This window comes from Polypterus senegalus, chromosome 1, assembly GCF_016835505.1.
Source record: "Polypterus senegalus isolate Bchr_013 chromosome 1, ASM1683550v1, whole genome shotgun sequence".
NCBI lineage: Eukaryota > Metazoa > Chordata > Cladistia > Polypteriformes > Polypteridae > Polypterus > Polypterus senegalus.
Genome location: NC_053154.1, coordinates 30,491,921 through 30,517,351, shown reverse-complemented (window position 1 = coordinate 30,517,351; position 25,431 = coordinate 30,491,921). Strand labels below are relative to the sequence as shown.

At 38.5% G+C, this 25,431-nt stretch overlaps 1 protein-coding gene across 3 annotated transcripts in view; it reads right to left on the bottom strand.

Annotated features, from left to right (window-relative positions):
- LOC120523792 overlaps positions 1–6,579 on the bottom strand; it is a 95,102-nt gene extending 88,523 nt beyond the window's left edge. For 2 of the 3 annotated variants that reach the window (XM_039745413.1, XM_039745393.1), the window contains exon 1: positions 6,469–6,579. The gene's annotated coding sequence lies outside the window, so the exon portion shown is untranslated. Of the gene's footprint in view, positions 1–6,463 lie in introns of all 3 variants that reach the window. The other variant, XM_039745403.1, reaches the window with a different exon arrangement.
- Positions 6,580–25,431: the final 18,852 nt, after the last annotated feature.

Below are 25,431 nucleotides of genomic sequence, written 5' to 3'. Positions count from 1 at the left end.
TGACAAACATGAAACATTATGTTCAGATGGGCTCCCACCTCTCAAACTGTCTCCATATTCGCACAAGTGCCCCTAATGATTTGTATCCCCCCCACTCATTTCCTTTTACACCAATGATTGTAGGTCTTACTGACTCTTCAGTGAAAATCATCAGACCATGATAACACTTTCTACTAATGGTAATGAAACAGCATATAGAAAGTGTGTCTAAGTGTGCTGTCAATAGCGTGGTACTCAATAGCACCAAGACAGTGGAAACTGTAAATGACTTTAGCAAACAGCAGTTAAAATCTCTCCCATTAGAAATTAATGAGTCTACGTTCAATGTGGTGGAAATCTTCACATTTTTGGGCATAACTATTACAAACACTTTCAGCTGTGACAATAACACCACTTCTATTGCTATGAAGGCTCAGCAACAGATATTTGTTTTATACCAATATTTAAAGAAATTAAATATTTCTCAGCCCACTCTAAAACAATCCTACAAAGCCATAACTGAAAGTGTAAGCACATTCTCCATGATAATCTGATTTGGTTCAACAGTGGTCTGCTCCAAAGTCAAAGGACAGCCCCTTGTGAGGTTTGTTGAGAAAATAAGTTGTTGCGCTCCTCCATCTGCTGTAGGCCTATATTCATCTAGTGTCATAAACCCTCTCACCCAGGTCATCACTTGTTGCAAAAACTCCTGTCTGGTAAACACTTTAGAGTAATTAAAACTAAAACTAGTAGACCTCTAAACTGTTTCTTTCCTAGAGCCAAAGCCCTTGCAAGCCATACACACTGCACACAGATATGCTCTTATTTACACAACATTTGCACATATCCTTCATAATTTAGCTATTGTGTATACAGTATGTTTATAATGTATGTCGTTTAACTTATGTTATTTGTACGTCATGTTGTGTTATGTTATCAGCAGCTCCAAAGCGTCCAAGTTACATTCCTGCATATCAAGTACTGGTGAATTAAAGGGATTCTGACCAGTTGGTGCACATATCACTTTCCCACCTCGGTGCTAGCTTAAACTTCTAAAATAAGCAGATTTTTTAAGACTCTTAGTAAAGGAATGTAAACCACCATGCCTTTTTGCATACAGTTCCCACTTTATAATGCCAGAGGCTATCTTTGAAACTGACTTGCTGAAGGTAAGTTACTGTTATGGAAAGGCAACAATGACGTTGCTGTAGGAACAACAGAAACCTGAGGACATCCAATGTGCTATCTAAAATTCTCTGTTTATGAATGTATTTAGAAGTTTTATATTTCTATTATTTTTGACATTTACTGTACACTGAAAAAAATGACGTCAGATTAAAATAAAAAAATGTACATTGGTTGCATATGATAAAATTGTTTTTGTCAAAAATAATTTAATTATACTTAATGTACTAAATTAATATATCCTGAAACAATCTGATACATCCTGATATTTTTATTTAAAATTGATTAAACATTTTCATTCTCCATTAAATTAATTATATTATGTTAAATGAACATGTCAATAATATTTTATAATATTTTAACAATTGTTTTACAAACATTTTAAAAATGCACCTCACCAAGTTACTTAGCTATAAACTTTTTAGGTTGTCAATTATATTTGTTCCATTATCATTTTAGTGAACCTGGGTCTCCTAACTGCAAGGCAGCAGCGCTACCCACTGTGCCACCGTGCTGCCTTAGTTATATTTATGTAACTGTATATTATATAATAAATGTTTAAATATTAGTAAAATATAAAGTGAAAAAATTGCTGCTGGGCACCTTCTTTCACAAAATATATCCATCCATTAACCAGCCCGCTATATTCTAACAACAGGGTCACAGGGGTCCAGTGGAGCCAATCCCAGCGAGCATGGCAGGAAACAAACCCCAAGCAGGGCGCCAGCCCACCACAGAGCGCACACACACACACACACATACCAAGCACACACTACGGGACAATTTAGAATCGCCAATACACCTAACCTGCATGTCTTTGGACTGTGGGAGGAAATCCACGCAGACACAGGGAGATCATGCAAACTCCACGCAGGAAGGACCCGGGAAACAAACCAGGGTCTCCCAACCGGCGAGATAGCAGCGCTACCCACTGCGCCACTGTGCCGCCATTCACAAAATATATATATATATTTTTATTTTCAAAAGTTCAAATTCGGCAGCTGCATTTTATTGTATTTGGGTGTATTATTTATTTGTGTGTATTAATAGTCTTTATCTGGTTGAGTAATATAATCATAATACTAATGAACACCAATGCTGAAAGTAGTTGACCTGTAACAAAAGCCAGACCTTTTTTTTTCTTTTTTTCAAGTATGTAAACATACTAAGCTAGTAAATCGAGACAACTTAATAGAACATTTACTGACTTGTGACAGTAGTTAGTAAGCATAGTCTGATAAAACATTAAAACAGCATACAAGTAAAAATTTAAAACGGGGTAACGTTAGTCTGTGTGATTAAGTGTTTTAAATGAATATCTGAATAATTCTCGTGTATGTGTGTTTTTTTTTACTTTTATTTCACTAACCTTTTGCTCTTAACCACCGAAAATAACTCAAACGCACAACCTGTTGCCTCTTTGAAAGTCATGTGACTTCACCGCCAATTTATCCATCCTCTGCTGATGGTGAATCCACTTGGTGCGTATTAATTTCTGGTGAGGATTAAATAGAACTATTTTGACTTCTACCTAAATGACTGAAATTAGTATATAGCACATCCTACAAGATTCAGCAAATTAAACATGATCGAGTTATGTTCAAAAATGGAACATAAACAACAAATGTAATATAAAGTAAATACATTTTTGTAAATACAACAATCTACCATTTCCCTTTTTTTCAGTGCACTCTTCTTAATGTTTGGGACAAAGTCACATTTTTTCCTTGATTTACTCCTCTGCTCCACAGTTTAAAATTACATGATTAAAGGGTAGAAGCAAGCCTAGGTATCGTATGCCTGCACTTATGAAACAATGAAACATACCTGAGAAATCACAAACACCTGTGACGCCAATTGTTCCAAATGCTATTGTGCTCTAACACGCGGTAGGGAGAGGGAGCAGGTATAAAAAGTGCTGTCATTTGTACATGGTGTGACTGATATGTATGTAATGTGCACTTTAATCATGTCAGAATTGTTTGATTTATAATTTTAAACTGTGAAACAGAGGGCTAAATCAAGGAAAAATGTGTCTTTGTTCCAAACATTATGGAGGGTACTGAATTACATTTATTCACAGGTTCATTTTGTAATGGGTGTTTAACTGATAACAGTCTGTTTAGTAAATCTGAGGAACTGGAGGACACTGGCCAATGGTTGCTCAACACTGTTGTTAGACCAAAGCTGATAACTTGCGCACTTCAGCTAATTTTACGCTAGTGACATTATCTCACAGGTTTGAGGACATTCATGAATTGAACTAGAAATGCACGGTATATTCCAGTTTAGGTTTTATACATCATGATTTGAGTGTGGAAATGGGCTTACGCAACATTTTTGTGGGTATGCACCATTTCTAAATGAGGCCCCTGGACTCAATGATTTGGAGTATGTCTGCATATTATTATAACAGTGGTAATAGCGACTATGCATGGAAAGTGCCGGTGCTCATTTCCTCCCTATGTGTTTGGACTTTTTCTTTCTCTTTATCTTTTCTCACTTCTATGTGGGGTTGATGTGCTTAATCAACCTTCTCCATACAACTTGGTCCAGACAGAAAAACAAAATCTTGCAATATGCTGTATGTTAAATCGTGTCTTACTGAATTTAAAGAAGTGTAGAAATATTTCAGAAATGTTTCATTACCCGCGGTTGGCTGGCACCCTGCCCGGGGTTTGTTTCCTGCCCTGCACCCTGTGTTGGCTGGGATTGGCTCTGGCAGACCCGTGACCCTGTGGTTAGGATATAGCAGGTTGGATAATGGATGGATATCTATCTTTGGAAAAGAAAATAAACACAAATTTAAATTGCCCTTTCAAATGCATCTGAATGTTACAGCCATTCAATTTGTTTCTGTTACTCGTATGTTCTGTGAAACTGATTGGTGTTTCAAGGGCAGTATAATGTTAAAAATTTTTATTTTCTTTTTTTAAGTAGGTGCAAGAATAGGCAGGAACTGCAAGATAAACAGAAATTACATACAAGGGAAAGTAAAACGATTTATTCCTATCCTCCACTACACTACAAACAATGCAAGCCAGAGGAGGGTGTTCTGTCCTTGAAATTATTCCTAATTGAGTTTATAAGAATTACTTTTGAACTCTTTGAATTCACTTCATGTTTTTTTGTCAGGTACCTGCTACCAGTACATGAAAATCCCCGTAATATGATATACCATTCGACTTACCTTGATGTCCAGTTATGCAAAACATTGGGGACTGGGGTGCTTCCCTATTTTTGGCCCTCTAGACCCAGGAAACTCTAATTTTGGGGCTTTTTGGACCATATTTTGTGCAAGAAATGACCCCATCATGATAACGAGTAAACCAATAAATACTTTTAGTAAAAATTATCAGAAGTACTCAGAGCTGTGCATGCCGCATTAACCAACTCCAGATGCTCACCCCCTAAAGGAATGCAAGGGGTCAAAGTTACTCCTTTTCACAAAATTTTACAAAATATGGTTTGTTAATATAGGCATATGGAGTGTTATTTTGTGCTATTTCAAGGTTGGTGATCATGAATATGATTATCTGATTCTCTACCAATGGCCCTAGCCGTGGGTGGCACTCGCCGAAGGTTCAAAATGTCAAATGACAAATATAAGAATGTGGGGTACTGTTTTAGACTATTTCAAGCTCAATGATTATGAACATGATGTTATTTTTGATCCTTTACTAGGGATGTAGCTCTCTATGGACCTGTATCTGAAACTGAAAAATGACAAATTTCCTATTACAATCCAGACTATTCAGATTTTAAACATTTAAACTGAAGCACACACTTTAATATTTCAATTATCTGATGCAGCTTACAGTTTGTTGCCAGAAAGGGGGGCTTTGTTGTTTTACTCATGTTGCAGAAACCACATAATAGTTATCCAGTTGTATGCTCACAACATTGATAAAATGTTGTAAAATAAATCAAAAATCAGAGCAGTGCAACCACAGGAATCACATTTCAAAGGGATTATGCTCTTGAACTGAAGACCTGCCTCTCTGCTTCATTCATTCTTGATGAGACCGTTCTTCAGTTCAATTCCCCAACACCCTGTAATGGAAAAAAGCTACTGGAGAAAATGGATCATTGATTCATTCATCCATTTCTGCCATGCACACTTTTTTTCCTTGAAATAAGAAACTAGAGGAAGGCATGAATGGAAATCCAATTGATTATGAAAATGTGTTCTGCATAAGTGCTGAGGATGTGTTTTCGTAATATTTCACGGCAGGAAATAAAATATGAAATAACCCACAAAGACAACAGCATACTATTTTTAGGGATGCCTAACGATTTGTATTATATATTAATTTAAAACTTATTATCAGACTAACTTTATTGCAATGACTACAGCACTAATGCAAACATTCTGCTTCTCCAAACATCCCTCAGTCACCCATGCTGCAAAAAAGAACGAAGATTTAGACATAATCGAATTGCAGTTTTGATCTGGGGTATTTGCAGTTAAAACTCCAGTAAACAAAGCGCCCGTTCATTCCAAAGCACAAACACACTCGTTCTCACTTTAGTTCTCATTAGACGTAATCTGAATTCATTGAAAAGACTTTGCACAAAACGTGCAAGCCTGAGTCTGTTGAGGAAACACACTGCAAAACACGGAGAACACGAGGTCTGTACATAGATAACATTTGGTATCCAAGCGTATTAAAATATCAAATACTGTATCGCAAATTGAATATAACAATTAACAGGCTCACGCCGAAGATAAATAAAATCATTTCTATTAATGTACCCAACCAGCGGTATGCGGATGCTCCATAACAAAAAGTCTAACCTGAAAGTGCACGCCAGAATTATTTAAAAAAAAAAAGAAGGTATTTACACTTTGGGACAGGTTAATGCATTTCTTGGGATTTTTTTTTTCTCAATGAAGGTTTTAAAAAAATGAAAACTTTTAATATTTTCGTTCCACCCTCCACAATGCTGCAGTAATAAGAAGTGCGCTGTTATTCCTGTCTTGTACGATCACACGGTCGCCAAACAGATGGCGGCTCTATGAGACCGCACAGGTAATAGTAAACAAATAAAGGGAATGTGTCGTATTACAAGGTGTTACTCTGCAAAAATTCAACAAAAGGATCTGCGCTTTTCTCTCATCTTAACATGGCTTTTATCGCGTTAGCATTATGTCATATCTTTACTGTTTAATTCATGTTTGTCATTAGTCTGTTTTTTTTTTTTTTTTTAACCACAGGCGTTTTCTTTTTCATAAAACAGATTTAACAATTGAAAATACCAGATTGATATTAGGACGCATATATTTTTTAATAGTTACCTTACCAGAGGAAGCTTGGGTTCTTCGCGCACTTGATATTCACCTAGTATATACTGTTATTTATAATTAGAGAGATAAAACTCTTGTCCCCATGAACTTTCCACGGTCATTCAGGCTTTTTAGTCTGTGCGTTTCAGTTTCGTTTCTCTGCGCAGACCTTTTAATTCAGCGAGCCATGACGGGTACCGCCTTCGGGATCTTAATTCATCTTTCCTGCTTCTTATAAGGAAGGAACGATTTAAAAATTTGGAGGTGTCTTTATTAATACAACGATCCGAATCACTTACAATAAAGGTTAACTGAAAGTGAGAGGTTGTTTTTTTTCTTTACTTTCTTATTCCAATACACGGAGGAGTCGGAGCTCATAACCCGGATGGATCGGATGCAAGGTGTGACCCTACAGTGGATGAGACGCCAGCTCATTCGGCATCCACACCCACTCGCACGGTGCTAGTTTAAAATCGGTAATTAAAATGCATCATCTTTATTTTTGTTATGGATGCTACACCTTTTTCAATCAATATTATAAACTTTAACGTTTTTTATCTTTTTATTAACGAGACACCTGCTATAAGTTTAATTTAATGCACTGCTTGTACACTGACGCACTTCTCATAGTGAAAATCAAGGCATAGCATCTCCGCAACAAGGACTTGTCAAAATAAGTACATTTGATATTTACAGGTTTTTAAATACTGCATTTCCGTGAAGCATATTGCCGCCTTTTAAAAAGTACAAAATAAAATATTTTTTAAACTGAATATTTCTATAACACTTATTGTATACACAAAAAATGTCAGCATTATCTGCAGTAAACACCTAATTTCTTTCTTTCCACACACTAAGATCAATTTGGCGTCACCAATTAACTGTATGCTGGACTGTGGGAGGAAACTGGAGGACCCAAGAGAAACCCTGCAGACACGAGGAGAATGTGCAAACTCCAAGCAGGAAGAACCTGGGACACCAACCCTGGTCTCCTCACTGGGAGAACCATCTATATCAGGTTTCATCAATAGTGACTAATAGATAAAAATAGATTTGTGAAATACCATTGGCTTCCTGATATTAAAGGGACTCTTGCTGCTCACAATAAAACAAGCTAAAGCTAAGATGTTTATGGGACATAGTTAGTTGTCCTCATTGGAGGTCTTCTCAGAACTGTGGAGGAAAAGAGAGCCGATACAATAATGTGACAGCGCCGCGTTTCATCCCAGAGTGGTGTCGCATAAGCCCGGATGTCGATTCTCTGATGTGTATGCTTGACACCTGCTATACGTAGTCAATGAAATATTACAGATTTCTGTTTTGTTCATAACGTCATATATAAGGAATCTTTTCAAAGCTCAAAGAACTAACTTCATATGCAAAGAATCCCTCACAGAATAAAATTGTTTTTTGTCAAGCAATGGCTCTATGAGGAATCATACAACCCAGTAAGATGGCATTATTGAACAAACATTTTTAAGAGAGTAGCTTCCAAATCACATCCTCACAATCTTTTGCATTATTAAAAAAAAATCCTTATGTTATTCATACGAGGGACGTTCAAAAATTTTCAGCACTTTTTAAACGCTATTTATATAAAGAATTTCAAAAACAAATTACATCACTTTTTTTTACATAGTCATCTTCGTTTGCGAACGTCACCAACTTGTTAATACTACTCCTCCTGCCTTTACCATTTCCAAAGAAAATATAAAAGTGTGGTAACATTTTGAATGTTCCTCGTACATTGAATTCAGGCTAAAAATATATGACTTCTCACAAAGAACAGAACTGGAAAGAAATCTTCTACCAAAAATGTTATATTTGAATCACTGGCTTTCTTTTAAAAAGCAAGAATATCAGTAAAGTAGTAGTATTTTTTTTTTTTTTATATTATCAGCTCATTTTTTTAACCCCATTTTCTGTATTAATAGTTAAATGAAACATTTCTTATTAATAATTTAAAGTGTAAACAGAAGTTGCTTATCAATGCAAAATACACAATGAACTCAATCAAATAGCCTTAACGTGAAATTTGGGCAATGACCTTAGCATTCAAAATTAATACAAAATTAAACCTATTCAGTCTTTAATATAATAGCTGTTTTTTTTCTACTGAGTGATTAAAAAATAACAATTAAATTTAGGTAACTTTACATCCTTTGATGCATTCATTTTAAATGTTAAAACAGATTCCAACACAATTATAGTGCTAGTCTACAGACCACCAGGACCATATTCATTGTTCATGACTGAATTCAGCAACCTGTTATCTGATTTGGCTATAAATTATGATCACGTGGTACTGATGGGGGATTTTAATGTACACATTGCTGTGGAAACTGACACTTTTAGCAAATGTGTTACTTATTTGTTAAATTCAGTAGGATTTTGTCAGATTGTCAAAGGTCCAACTCATAATCATAACCACACATTAGATTTAATTATAACTTATAAAGTTGAAATTCAAAATTTAAATATTACTCCATTTAGTGAAGTTATTTCCGATGACTACTTAATTACATTTGATTTAGTTCTGCCCTTGCCAATGTACTCACAGATTTAAACAAAGACAGTGCGACATCTAGATTGTAATTCTGCTTCAAAATGTATAGATGCTTTGAGTAAGACGAGTGTAATTGTGGAAAACCATTTAGATCAGTTAACATCAAATGTAAACGTGGAATACAATTTAGATCAGCTAACATCACATTATAATGTAACCTTGAGAGATGCTCTGGACCCAGTGGCTCCCCTTAAAATAAAAGTGATCAAAGCACATAAAAACTCTCCCTGGTTTAATGAAAACACTTGAGCTCTTAAATTAGAGTGTTGAAAACTGGAGCACAGATGGAGAACAACAAAGCTACATGTCTTTCAAATTGCATGGACAAAGAGTGTTAATAAATATAAAAAAGCCCTCTTTAAAGCTTGCTCAGAATACTATTCTACATTAATAGATAGTGTCACAGCTGGATGGAGGTGGTACCCAGCTGGGACTCCTAAGAAGACAGGAGGAGGGCTGGTGCCTCCTCCAGACCTCAAGGGGGCGACCGCCCTGGAGGCCTCGGGTAAAGAGCTGGGAAGCTCGACCCTATATAGGGACCCGGGGTTACCGCCAGGGGGACCCCAATACCTGGAAGTGGTGGGGGGAAGAAAAAATAGGGACACCCAGAGTGCTTCTGGATAGACAGCTGGCACTTCCGCCACACTGGGGCGTGGCTTTGGGAGATTGCCGGAAACACACCTGGAGCACATCTGGGTTCTTATTTAAAGGGGCCGTCTCCATCCAGTCGATGACAAGAGTCGGGTGGAAGAGTGACAAGGTCTGGAGAAGGCAGGAGGCGGTCTGAAGAAAAGAGAAAGAGAGAGAGAGAAGAGAAGAAGAAAGAAAAGGCATTGGATTGGCCTGGACTGAGGGGTATTGGGGATTGGTGAGCAGAACTGTAAATTACAGATGAAAAATAAACGTGTGTTGGGTGACTTGAGTGTGTCAGCCTGTCTGTGTCCGGAGCAATGTTCACAATAGCAATAATAAAAATCCTCGGGTACTGTTTAGAACAGTGGCTAAATTAACAAATGGGAATTCAGATCAACAGTGCACAATACCAACAGATATTAGCAGTACAGACTTTATGAACTTCTTCAATGAGAAAATTAAAAATATAAGATCCCAGATCTCTGCATCACAGTACAAACCAAATACTAGCTTAGAAGATCCTGTCTCACATCATTGCATTCAGCACTTTAATAATTTTAATCCTGTAACTGAGCAGGAAGTCTTAACTTTAATTTCTAAAATGAAGCCCACTACTGTACTTCCCTAGATCCAGTGCCAACAAAACTAGTAAAAATTGCAATGGATGTTCTTTCAGAGCCTATTCTAAACATTATGAATAGTTCATTATTGTATGGCACATTACCTGATACACTAAAAGTGTCAGTCATTAAACCATTACTTAAAAAGTCAGACCCACACATACTAAATAATCATAGGCCTATTTCAAATTTACCGTTTCTCTCTAAAATACTAGAAAAAGTAGTCGCCAGTCAGCTCCAGTCACACCTTACGCATTACAATTTATTTGAGAAGTTCCAGTCTGGTTTTCGCACTGGTCATAGTACAGAGATGGCACTAACACGGGTTGTAAATTACATTCTGATATCCTCTGATTAAGGAAACTCCACTGTAATTATATTGTTGGACTTAAGTGCAGCATTTGACACCACTGACCATTCTATTTTACTGCACAGGCTAGAAAATAATGTTGGACTTACAGGCCACGTGCTCTCTTGGTTTAGTTCTTATTTATCAAATTGATTCCAATATGTACAGAATTGTGCTGACAGTACTCCATCATTATACACAGAAGTTCAATATGGTGTCCCGCAGGGCTCAGTACTGGGACATTTACTGTTTTCACTTTACATGCTTCCACTGGGATCTCTCATTAGGAAACATAATGTTAATTTTCACTCGTATGTAGATGACACCCAGTTATACCTTTCATTTAAATCAAATGAAGTTTCTCTGATGTTGTCTTTAATTAGTTGTGTTAGTGAATTAAAGGAGTGGATGAATGAGAACTACTTGTCTTTAAATACAGATAAAATAGAGATGTTAATTGTTGGAGGGAATGACGCTGATCACAACAATATTCTGTCATCATTTAACTGAGTTGGAATCCCAATTAATTTTACTGAATAAGCCCGCAATCTAGGAGTTATCTTTGACTCTAGCATGTCATTTAAAGTGCATATTACAAACTTGTCCAAAACATGTTTCTTCCATCTTAAAAATGTTAGGAAATTAAGGAGCTTTCTAAACAAACAGGATTCTGAGAAATTAATTCATGCATTTATCTCTAGTAGGATTGACTACTGCAATGCGGTGTTCACTGGCTGTTCAAACTGTTCTCTATACAACCTCCAGTTAATCCAAAATGCGGCTGCAAGAATTATTACAAGAACAAGAAAATATGAACACATAACTCCAGTTCTTAAATCTTTACACTGGCTCCCAGTTAAGTTGAGGGCAGATTTCAAAATCCTCCTTTTAACATATAAAGCATTAAATGGCCAAGGTCCGGCTTACTTGTCCGAACTTATCATGACTTACAAACCTGAGCACACATTAAGATCTCAAGATGCCAGCCTGCTTATGATTCCAAGGATTAATAAAATAACAGTGGGAGGTCGAGCTTTTAGTTATAGGGCCCCTAAACTGTGGAATGGTCTGTCTGCTACTATAAGAGATGCCCCTTCGGTCTCAGCTTTTAAATCCCGGCTGAAGACTCACTATTAGCACTAAAAAATAAGTAACATGATAGTTAAAATTGGATACTAATCTTCACCTATTCTGTTTCTCTTCTCGGTACTCAAATGTGGCAATTGGTGCCATGGCCCACCTGCCAAGTTGTTTTGCCTGCCTAAGGTAAAGCCATCCCTGATGGAGGATCGCATGAATCGTGGGAAAGAGGGGTGCTTTCATTGGATTGGCTGGCCCAGCACTGTTTCAGCCGTGGAATGGCCAAATGGGGGAGGCAGCTTGATGGATGAGGTCTCCAGGACTCTAAAAATATCCAAATCATATTATATGATATCATCTACTGTTAAATTCTGCTCTGTGCTTCTAAAATGTTTATTTTTATACTGCATTGAGGATTTGTTCTGTTCTGTGTATTATATTATATTGTATTGTATTGACCCCCTGCTTTTGACACCCACTGCATGCCTAACCTGCTTGGAAAGGGGTCTTTCTTTGAACTGCCTTTCCTGAGGTTTCTTCAATTTTCCCCTTTCAAGGTTTTTTTGGGAGTTTTTCCTTGTCTTCTTAGAGAGTCAAGGCTGGGGGGCTGTCAAGAGGCAGGGTCTGTTAAAGCCCATTGCGGCACTTCCTGTGTGATTTTGGGCTATACAAAAATAAATTGTATTGTATTGTATTGTATTGTATTGTATACAAAGATGCATTAACTACCTATCTATTTTCTGACCATGTTTAAAGTAAATATTACTTATTGCAGTTAGTTTACATTTTTAAACCGGCTTAGTGGATGATATAAAAAGAGGCAACTATTTAGGGCCCAGAGATGAGGAGCTCAAGCAGGGGTGATTTGAATTTTCTTTTTTTGACTATTGTGATTTTTGTTTCGTTATTCAGTTTTTTCGATTATTTCTATTTTTTCCTTGGATTCTCCTCTTATGATAAGTGTCATGAAACCTATTAGAACTGATTGCCTTTAGACAACTCCTTGCCATTTCTTTGAACAATTTGTTATATTTTTCCTTTTTAGAAAATAAGTCATTTATGAAGAATCCTCTTTACCTTTTGGTTATAAGCCAGTGTTTTAATGGTTTCTCTTCCATGTTGGGTAGTTTTAATGTTTCTTGGGACTCTTTTCATATTATTTAAACTTGATAAGCCAGCTTCTAATTCTTGGGCTTGTTAGGTTGGACACTAGCAGGAAGTAGTTGGGGGCTGGCTATATCTGGGGTGAGACACTTCTAGCCTGGTCAGTAAATGTCCTGACTTGCTTTTATGCTATTTTAGTCCCCAAAACTGTTTTGCTAGGTTTGAGACGCCACTTCACAATAAGACTTAGCCTCCAGCAATTTACTCTACAATAAAGTAGCACAAATAAAGCAATTATTTGCATTTTCACCAGGGCCAGATTAAGACCTTTAGATGCCCTACGCACTTAAAAGGTTTTGGTACCCCATATATATCTAATTCAAAATATAAATAATAATAAACTGTAAAATAAAATTGTATTTTTTGAAATAAAATAAAACTTACTGCAAGATTGAAAATGTTTATTTTACAGTTTTGTACCATATGGTCCATGGAAAATTTCAATGGTGCTCCCCTCTTTCGTTGATCTCCTAAGTTTTTGCTTGTTTTGCTTAATGGTTATTCCAGCCCTGATTTTCATCAATTATGCTATTCCGTGATTAAGGCAACATATATATATATATATATATATATATATATATATATATATATATATATATATATATATATATATATATATATATATATATATATATATATATACACACATATATATACTGTATATATATATTTCAAGTGAGTTTTTCTTTTGTTAAATTTAATTGCATGTGACTATGTGAATTTCTCAATGATAATAACATTGATTTCCTCAAACTTTCAAGACATGATTTTCACATTAGTATAATTTACTATTCAAAATTGACCTTCTATGACTGAAAATGGATGTGTAACGACCTAACATCACATTCAGGGTTTATTCTTATTTTCAGACTGATGCTGCCTAGATAGACTGGGCCGTGCTGTGACCAAGTAATGGACTCAAAGTAACTGATTAGTGAAAAGATATATGTGCAACACTGGGTATTGGCTAAGGCAATGCACTTTAGAAAAGGCTGCTAGTTCAGCCATCACATTCTACTCACTGAATCACTATGGCGATAAGCAAATCACTAAACAGGCCTGGGTTTCAAATAACAACAAGAAAAGATATGTAAACACTTGCAGTGTATGTTCATCTTCCCTTTTGAACTTTTGAAGTTATAGATCATATTACTTTATCCCTTTACTGTGGAGGACAGTAAAATGACACTCAATTGATGGCATAATTCAGCCAGAATTTTATTCCTAGCTCAGATGTGTTTTCAGTGAATTTATTTTTTAGTTGTCTCTTACATATTATTTTGTAAATCTAAATAAACTAAATGTTAAGGATTGCCATTTAAACTGTGCTGTATGTTGCTAAACCAGCTAAAACATGTTTTTTTCCATCTTAAACATGTTGGAAAATTAAGATGTTTTCTAAATATGCAAGATACTGAGAAATTAATTTGTGCTTTTATTTCTATAGGATTGACTACTGCAATGAGATGTACACGGACTGCTCAAATCATTCTTTATTCAGCTTTCGCTTAATTCAAAATACTGCTGCAAGAATTATTGCAAGAATAAGAAAATATGAACATATAAGTCTGTTTCTTAATTCTTTATACTGGCCCCCAGTTAAGTTTAGGTCAGATTTCAAAATCCACCACTTAACCCTAACTTAACCCTAACCCTAAAGTCTTAAATGGCCATGTCCAGCTTACTTATCCAAACTTATCATAACATACAGACCATAGTGCACATAAGATCTCAAGATGCTGGCCTGCTAATGATTCCAAGGGTTTATATAATAACAGGCAGAGGTTGAGCTTTTAGTTACAGAACCCCAAAACTGTGGAATGGTCTGCCTGCTAGTATAAGAGGTGCTTCTAAATCCAGGCTGAAGACACAGTACTTCAGCTTATTATACCCTGACTAGAGCTACAGGTTAAAAGTGAATACTGTGTCCCTGTCCTTAGTCATTACTATTAAAATATAAGTAAAACAATATTTATAAACTGTTACTAACCCTCCCCTATTCTGTTTTTCTCCTCTCAGTATCCTCACGTGCCACTACTCTTTTGTAGAGTTGTTTGCCTGCCTATGGAAAAGTCATCTATAGGACTCTGACTGTGTCTGGCTTGTCTGACTCCTTTTCTACGATCTGGGCAGGATTCTACAATTAGCTGATGAACAGGTATTGTTATTTTTTCATTTATATTAATTAGTTTCTACTTTGTTTTTTTGATGTATTTGAACAAATCTTTATCCTTATATGTGATGTTTCTGTATTTAGTGACTGGTGAAATCTATTAGTTCGTTTTCACTTGTAGTTTGTACAGCATTTCTGAGGTGGCAATGATAGATTGGTTATCTAGCTCTGTGAAGAATATTACTTGTGTTCTGTTTTCTGTTTTGTGTATTGTATTTATCCCATTTTTTTCACATCCACTGCATACCCAACATAACGGGAAGGGGATCTCTCTCTGAATTGCCTTTCTCAAGATTTCTTCAATTTTTTTCCCTACAAGAGTTTTTTGGGAAATCTTTCTTTTCTTTTTTGGGAGTCATGGCTGAGGGCTGTCAAAAAAACAAAGCCTGTTAAGACCCATTGAGGTATTCCTTGTGCAATTTTGGGCTAGAAACTGCCCAATTTTTTCTCACCTCCCACCTCCCTCTATGCTAGAAAATATATTGATCAGTTTCAAGGCCTTAGACAGCATATCTGCAATATATAAAAACATTTTACAGTCCCTCCCTTTCAAAGATCCAAGAGGACAATGGGAAAAGGATCTCTCACTCAACATATCAGAAAAGGAGTGGAAGGTAGCAATACAGAGAATTCACTCGAGCTTCATATGCGCAAAGCAAACAATTATTCAATTCAGAATTATGTATCGTGCACATCTGTCTCACTGTCCAAAATGCTTCCAGGGTAAGATCCAAATTAACATCATTCTGGACCAAAATCTTTAAATGCCTTTCAGACAGCCTTGGTGTCACAATCCCTCCTGACCCATTAACAGCTGTGTTTGGTGTTCTTCCAGATGGGTTTAAAGTGGAGGAAGACAAACAAACTGTGATTGCCTTCACTACACTATTGGCACGTAGACTTATTTTGCTAAACTGGAAGAATCCTAAATGTCCTCTTTTAAGTCAGTGGGTAACTAATGTTTTATACTATTTGAAGTTGGAAAAAATCCAATTCTCACTTTGAGGATCTGTGCAGATATTTTTCTAAACCTGGCAGGATCTAATCGATAACATTTTAGAATAAGCTTTTAAAGCACTGAGGAAGCAGATTCTCTTTCTATTCCCTTTTTTTTTCTCCATTCATCTATATTCACTTATTAATTTATCTATTTACATATTTTTACTAGGTTTAAGTTTTATTCTGCTGCCCATGCTCTCATTGGGGGTTGATTTGTTTTCAATCCTATTCTTGTAAAATTGATCTATTTGTGTAGAATGTTGTGTGATTTCAATAAAATCAAGAAATTAATTGCTATTGTTGTCCATCTGTCATGCATCAACTCACAGACCACTTGGCCTTGAAACCTGATTTTAGTCTTAAGCTTATATGATATGGATAACACAAACAAAAAATTGGCCACATAACTGAGTCTCAAGTCTTTCTCACAGTAAACTGTGGGACGGGCATATGTAATGGTTGACAGAAAAAAAAAAAACAGTCATTCCTGCACATGCCATATCTGACAGGAGAACACCAGCTACTTCTGCTGACAGTGACTCACATTGCATAGGCCAATCAGACATGCATTAATTGTGAGTAACAGGCTGCAGGGGCAGCAAATACTGATAGCTCCCTTTGCAAACTAAGGTCTGCTTGTGTCTTTATAGCAGACTGTTTATTTTCATTGCAACTAAAAGTCATACACTCTAATCGTAAAGTCATTCAAGCTGTTATGCCATGAAAAACAACAAAATCCGCAACCTTAGCCCAGCATCAAGTCAAAAACAGAAGACATTTCTCTGACAACACATGAGAAATGATGAGATGGCAGGACACTGCTGCACACACCAGAGTGAGAGGTCAGTCTGAATATACAGTAGATCCACTGAGTAGTGAGCTAACACTGTGGACCATTGGCAACAGGAAAGTGCTGCTTGCTCAATATAAACCATCAGAGCCACTAAAAGACATTATAAATTCAACAGGAACTGCAAGAGTAAACTATTTAGAACACATTGTGGCAGACGACCAAGGACCTTGCCATACCGGGACGCCTGGAGCAAGAGGGCAGACCCCCTGGTTTCCATCAGAGGTCACGGATACGGAGCTGGGAAGCTCAGCCCTGTGGGGGCCTATGGCCACCACCAGGGGGCGCCTGGATGGTTCCTGAGCCCTGGAGGACAGCACTTCCGCCACACCAGGAAGTGCTGCCGGAAGACCATCACAGAGCACCTGGAGCACATCCGGGGTGTTATAAAAGGGACTGCCTCACTCCATTCGAGGAGCTGGAGTCAGGAGGAGGAAGACGGAGCTTGCGAGAGAGGAGTGAAGGCAGCGTAAGGGAGGAAAGCATTGAGTAGTCATGTGGATTAATGGGGACTGAGTTGTGAATTAAAACTGTAAACAGTGTAAATAAACCGTGTGTTGTGGATATCTGATGTCATGTCTGTCTGTGGCTGGGCTATCTTTTACAACATCTGTAGTATCAACAGTTCCTTAAATTTTTACATTCCTGGGAGCTTCTAATGATTTGTTGTTTTCATAAAACTAAAAGTCATACACACCATTACGAAATGTAAAACAGTAAGATCCGCAACCTCACCTCAGCCTCAATTCAAAATCATCACCTGTTTCAATGACAACAAATGAGAAAGAATTAAACAACAGGACACTCATGTCAATCTGATGTTGTATCCTTTATTTTCTCCACTAGGTGATGAAGACACTTAGGCGAGAACACAAAAATTCGTTTTTGTGAGTTCTAATGTGCATAACTTTTGATCAGTCACACCTACAGTGATTCTGACTACTAAGGGTGAAACTAGAGAATGTTACCTTTACAAAGAGACCAAACATGTGTTTTTACTCCAGATAGTTCAATAACAGCAATGATTCTAATTTGGAGAGGTCGTATTACAAGCGATTTAGCAAAAATGACCCCGCTTGATGAGATCTTTTCGTATAAGTGAGTTTTACTGAGCTTCAATATCACATAACAGGAAGTTAAAAAGGTTTCAGTCAAAATACAAGCAGTACAACATTTTAGACAATTACATTATCTGAAACTAGCAAAATACCCACGCTTCGCAGCGGAGAAGTAGTGTGTTAAAGAAGCAATGAAAAAGAAAAGGAAACATTTTGAAAATAACATAACATGATTGTCAATGTAATTGTTTTGTCACTGTTGTGAGTGATGAGTATTGCTGTCATATATATATATATATATATACATATCTATACATATACACATATATATATACACACACACACATATATACATACATATATATCTACATATATACATATACATACACACATACACACACATATATACACACACAGCTATTTCGTATCAGTGCAATACGCTGCTTGTTAAAACGGATAACTCCTGCTCTTACGTGCAAGTCTGCGTGGATATTATGAACTATCGTATTTGTTCAAGTTCTATTTAAATTTTAAATAGAAGGAATTTTTATTTAGTCGACAGAAATATCTTTGGTAGGAATGGTAAAAACAGACAGGAATATTATTCCTGAATAAATCAACTCAAACCTTAAACAACTTATAATATTTTGCTCTCCATAAAAATATATCCTGTCTAAATTATACAAGTTAGAAATACAGTAAACGTTAAAAGAACAAACATTCACATTTCTTTACTCTTATGTAATTTTATATAAAAAATAAACTTAGATTTTAAATATCCCAAAAGATTTTGCTCTCCATAAAAATATATCCTGTCAAAATTATACAAATTAAAATATGAACATGGTGCATAACAAAATCTGGAAATATAAATAAAATGTGTTCCTTTCAGCAATAACAAATCAAATCATTCAGTTGTCTTTGCTCATATGTCATTTTAGAGCTGGACGCCTGGCTTTTTTTTTTGGCAACAAGTTCGTTTCTGTTCGGTGTGAGGTTCTGTGTTGTGGAGATTCTCAGGATGGATTGCAGGTGCTCATCAGTGAGGCGACTCCTGTGTGCTGTTTTGTTAGTCTTTATCACTGAGAAGAGCTTCTCACACAGATATGTGCTACCAAACATGCACAAGGTTCGAGCCGCATGTAGACGGACTTTTTTTGTTCTTCAAAGTCACCAAAGCGCCGTGCAAACTCAGTGCGCTCAGTTTATCAGCAAAGTGCGTATTTTGGGAACACCGTAGTGACGACTTGGTTCAACATTACTTGGCAACAGGGAAAGTGGGGCAAGTTGCACTAGTGCATTTGTGTCTCTCATAAAAGCAGCTTCACTTGAAATCACTTTGTGATTGTGCACGGGTAAAAACGTCCGCTGAAGTGTCAAATTCTTATTTAATTCTTCTGCTTTCTGTATCTTCTGCACTGCATTCAGGTCTTTCAGGTTACCCTGATGTTTTGTGTCATAGTGCCGTCTTAGATTAAATTCTGTAATTACAGCCACATTAGCTCCACAAATGAGACACACGGGTTCAGTAAACATATACTCAGCCTCCCATCGGTTTTAAAGGCTCTATTTTCAGAATCAACTTTTCTCTTCAGCATCGTGTGAGCTAGCCGCAATAACTTGCAGCATCATAAGCTACACTTGATTAACGCGGTAAGTGTTCGGCAAGGCAGCTGAAGCGCTGCATTATGGGATCTGTAGTTTATTGTGTTACCAGCGCTTCATATACCCGGGCCATTAATAACAATAATACAGTATATAAAATGATCTCTGCGGTGGGTTGGCACCCTGCCCAGGATTGGTTCCTGCCTTGTGCCCTGTGTTGGCTGGGATTGGCAGACCCCCGTGACCCTGTGTTCGGATTCAGCGGGTTAGAAAATGGGTGGATGGATAAAATGATCTCGCGGGCCGGATATAATTACACGCCGGGCCGGCTGTGGCCCGCGGCCCTTGAGTTTGACACATATGGACTAAATAGAACTTGAAAAATATATTTTTAAATGTGATCGCGCAATTCAGATAGAGTTGGCGCGCACTACAGCCTGCATGCCTCAATAAGTCATCCTCCCCTCGCTCTTACTTTTTTACCGTTCATCTAATGAATACACTGAGTATGGCTTTACCAAAACAATCATTGATGGCGAATAAAGTATCCATTATTCGAGTATGTAGATCGGGATATATATATACATATATATATACCCGTGTATCGCAGCGGAGAAGTAGTGTGTTAAAAAGCTAGAAAAAGAAAAGGGAACATTTTAAAAATAACGTAACATGACTGTCAATTACCAGTATTTGTTTTGTGAGTGTTACTGAGTGTTGCTGTCATCAAGGATTTGATTATCATTATTTTTTCAATCAGGTTCGTATTTGTAGGATGTGTTGTGTTCAAGTTACATTCCGTGTTTGTCAATCGTTGTAAAGATGACAGGTTTCATTCATCGATTCGTTTCTTACTGCATCAATAAACAGCTCGTCTTCTTCTTTATCTGAGCCGTGACACACTGCATGCACAGGTTTTTTTACACTGTCTTCCTTTAGCGGGACATTAACTTTTTCCACCGTGTGCTTTGTTTCCGCAGTAGCTGGATTTATGAATATGCTTGTATGTATAAGACGCTTCATATTTTTTGCTGCCTTTTCAATTGTGTAATTCGGTTTTTGTTCAGCACTCTTTGGAACTGTTGCTTTTATCTGTGCACTGCGTCAGTTCACGTGAGCCGCTCGGTGTACATGCATCGAAGGTTCCCAGCTGTGCTGGTGCCATGTTGTGCTATGTCCATGGCTGTATTTAATGTTACCGAAGTCCTGGCACTTAAAACTTTCTCTCGCAGTTTCGCTGAGTTTGTACCAAACACCACCCTGACCATCTCATCTTCCTCTGCATAAGCACAGTCCTTAGCCCGTGAATATTTAGTGGGAGTTTGCTATTGGATTGCCGCTGACGGACGGCCTTATATGGGCAGGCACTAAATTACAAACGCCAGTGGCAGCCTGTCTATGAACTTAATTTAAAGTGTAGGTTTACATCGTGCTTTGTTTCAAGTAGCAGAACTCATAAATATGGTTGTATATGTCACTTTCGCTCGCTTCTTATTGTTTGCTGCCTTCTCAATTATATAATGCATGTTTTCTTCAGCGCTTTTTGGAGGTCTTCCTGGTTTTCTATGTACTGCGTGATTACGTGGGAGGCGTGATGATGTCACACGAAACTCCGCCCCCACGGCGTTCAAGCTCATCTCCATTACAGTAAATGGAAAAACAGCTTCCAGTTATGACTATTACGCGTAGCATTTCGATATAAAACCTGCCCAACTTTTGTAAGGAAGCTGTAAGGAATGAACCTGCCAAATTTCAGCCTTCCACCCACACGGGAAGTTGGAGAATTAGTGATGAGTCAGTGAGTGAGTGAGTCAGTGAGTGAGTGAGTGAGTGAGTGAGGGCTTTGCCTTTTATTAGTATAGATTGAAATCATAATCAAAACCTGATACCACACTTCTACATAGATTAAAAAGCTATGTTTCGGAAAGAGCCCATTATGAGATTGTTGTTCATGTATATCAACAAATCAAATGGAAACAAAATAATTAGAAGGTCTTTATTGAATTTACTAGCAAAATACTCGCGCTTCGCAGCGGAGAAGTAGTGTGTTAAAGAAGTAATGAAAAAGAAAAGGAAACATTTTAATAATAACGTAAGATGATTGACATTGTCATTGTCATGAGTGTTGCTGTCATATATATATATATTGTGGACTTGAACACAGACAGACGGACATCGTTGGCTCCACCACACACTGTTTATTTACAATATTTACAAGTCATGTGCACCACAAACCCTAGTGCCTCCAGCACCGTTTCCTCAATGTCCAGGCCTCACTGTCTTTGTGCCTCTCTCTTGGCCGCCTCCCGTCCTCTCTCCAGCTCTGTCCACTTCCACCCGACTTCCGCTCTTGACTGAAGGGAGGCGGCCCCTTAAATAGGAACCCGGATGGGCTCCAGCTGCTTCCCGGCACTCCTCCGTGACACGCCCCAGTGTGGCGGAAGTGCCGGCTGCGCACCCGGAAGCCGTCCGGGTGTCCCCTGTCGTCTTCCCCGGCTCCAGGGATATTCAGGCACCGGGGCGCCGCCTGCCGGTGGCCACGGGTCCCTACAGGGCTGGGCTTCAACGCCCTTTACCCAAGACCCCCAACATAACCAGGGCGGACGTCCCCTCGCGGTCTGGAGGAGGCAGAAACCCTCCTCCGGTCTTCCACAAAATATATATATATATATATATATATATATATATATATATATATATATATATATATACACATATATATATACACACACACACATAAACATATATATACATATACACACATATATACAGTATACATCCACATATATATACATGATGTCACACGAAACTCCGCCCCCATGGCCATCGGGCTCAACTCCATTACAGTATATGGAGAAAAATAGGTTCCAGTTATGACTATTACGTGTAAAATTTCGAAATGAAACCTGACCAACTTTTGTAAGTAAGCTGTAAGGAATGTGCCTGCCAAATTTCAGCCTTCCACCTACACGGGAAGTTGGAGAATTAGTGATGAGTGAGTGAGTGAGTGAGTGAGTGAGTCAGTGAGGGCTTTGCCTTTTATTAGTATAGATTATTCTGCCTTCACATGCTACCATTTTACATATTGCCATTAAGTTTAAAAAGACATAATCTGCCCAGAAATGGCAGAACACTATATTGAAAGATATCATAAAACATGTTCATAACATATCTTCCTGTTCTCTGCATCTGGCTCTGTTACTCTCATCATCTTCATTTCTTCTCTCACAACATTGTCTCATTTGGCTTTTTGAGCCTGGAGAACTTACTATTTATAGTTTTGTAATTTATATTGTACTAGCCAACCCACGGCGTAGCATACGCCGCATAATCAGGCCGCTTTTTAAATGATTTTTAAGCACAGAGGAAAAAATAAACATTTGAAAAATCCGTAATTTAATAAACCACCAAGAAAAGTAATATTGCAACAATGCACGCTACGAACCAACATACAATTGTCCGTGACTGAAAACCGGAGGCGCCGTCGCGCCTTCTCCTTCAAAGCGAAGGGCGGGGTTGAACGGCGCTTCGTTCAGTACACACTGCCTGCTTATGTGCCCGCCCCAACTCCTACCTGAGTCACTTTCGTCTGTTTACAGTCCACACGCACCTGTGAGTCACATTGACTATTAATTTTCCAAACACCGCCTCAGTCGGTTTCCACGTTGACTTTTCATTGTTCTTTGCGGCTCCAGCAGCCTTTTTATATATAATCCACCAAGTCACCCGACCATGTATGGGGGGGTTTACAAAGGGCAGGGACGTAATCAGTGCGAGCGTATGACCTGCACGTACTGGGAATTTCTCGTTCTTGGGGAACAATTTCAAGACCCGGTCTCCATCACGAATAGGGTTCAACGGCTTACCCACGCCTCCCCGCGCCGGGTAGACACACGTTGATCCATTCAGTGTAGAACGCGTGCAGTACCGGACATACAAGTGCATCACAGACCTGTTAATGCTCAATCTCACATGGCTGAAAGCCACTTTTTCCTCTAAGAATTTGGACGCCGACCGCTGTTATGTTGTGTAACTATTTAGCAGGCAGGAGTCTCGTTCGTTTTCGGAATTAACCAGCCAAATCGCTCCACCAACTAAGAACTGCCATGTACCACCCCCCACAGAATCGAGAAAGAGCTATCAATCTGTCAATCCTGTCCGTGTCCGGGCCGGTTGAGGGTTCCTGTGTTGAGTCAAATGAAGTGAAAGGTTCCAAACCTGGTGGTGCCCTTCCGTCAATTCCTTTGTTTCAGCCTTGTAACCATACTCCCCCCTGAACCCAAAGACTTTGGTTACCCGGTTGGCTGCCCGGCGGGTCATGGGAATGACGGTCGCCAGATCGCCTGTTGCGGGGCCTGCATTGGTGAAGCAGGTGAGACGGTAATGAAACAGAGGCACAGGGCTTATTGGATTTTAAAGACTGCTTCCTTCATTGGGTTTTAACCAATGCACAGAACGAACCAGCACACAATCGTCCGTGCGGCGCTCAGGCGCAGAGGGTGGAACGGGAGAAGAGGAGAAGGACGTCAACTCCGCTCCCTCCGTCATGCTTGTCTGCTGATTTCTCGTTCAGTATGCACTGCCTGCTCATGTGCCCACCTCCAACTCGTATCTCGAGTCGTTGTCGTCTTTGTACAGTCCAGATGCACCTGTGACTCACGTAGACTTTTCATTGCTCTGTGAGGTTTTGGCTGCCTTTCTACATATAATCCACCAAGACAGCCGACCACGGTGGTAGCGAGGTGCGAGTGAACAAAGTGCAAGAGCATCTAAGAAGACACATGGATGCGAATTGCTGTATGTAGCGTGTAAAACAGTTTGCTATGGTGCACGCGGTCGTGCGTCATAACCGAAAAGTCGTTTTTTAAAGACTGCTCACTTCATTGTGTTTTAACCTCATTTGTAAAGGAATGTTTTAAGGATCCCATGGGATACCCCTCGCAAACAGTTTTACACACTGCATATGGCGATTCACCTCCGCGAGAAACATGCCTCTATTAACAGTCAACGTGGGTTGGAGCAGCATGTGACCTCTAAGACAGACGAATATAAATGACACCAGTTTTTCTGTGTTGTCGCGTCCGAGTTGGTGGCCGTGGCTCTGTGAGTTGTCGTCGTATCCAATGGTCTTGGAGTTGGTGGGCGTGACTCCTTCCTGCGTGCGCCATAAGTGTCTCACTTGTCGGCGGCTTAGTGAATCCACGCCCCTTCCGGCGTGCTTTCCATGGTTGTCTTGCCTTAGTGAATTATATATATAGATATTTTCACAATATGATGATATTTATTTTGTCATATTCTTCACTTCTTCTTCTTCTTCATCTTATTTTGGCTGCCTCCGTTAGGGGCTGCCATAGCAGATCATCTTGTGCCATATCTTCCTGTTCTCTACATCTTGCTCTGTTACACCTATCACTTGCATGTCCTCTCTGACCACATCCATAAACCTTCTTTTAGGCCTTCCACTTTTGCTCCTACATGGCAGCTCCATGCTTGACATCCTCCTCCCAATATACCCAGCATCTCTCCTCTGCACATGTTCAAACCAATGCAATCTCTCCTCTTTGACTTTGTCTCCGAACTGTCCAACCTGAGCTGACCCTCTAATGTACTCATTTTCCTGTCCATCCTCATCACACCCAATACAAATCTTAGCATCTTTAACTCTGTTACCTGCAGCTCTGTCTCTTGTTTTTTTGGTCAGTACCACCGTCTCCAACCCATATAACATCTCTGGTCTCATTACTGTCTTGTAGACCTTCCCTTTCACTCTTGCTGGTACACATGTCACAAATCACTCATGATATTCTTCTCTACCCACTCCACCCTGCCTGCATTCTCTTCCTCACCTTTCCTCCACACTCCCTATTACTCTGTACTATTAAG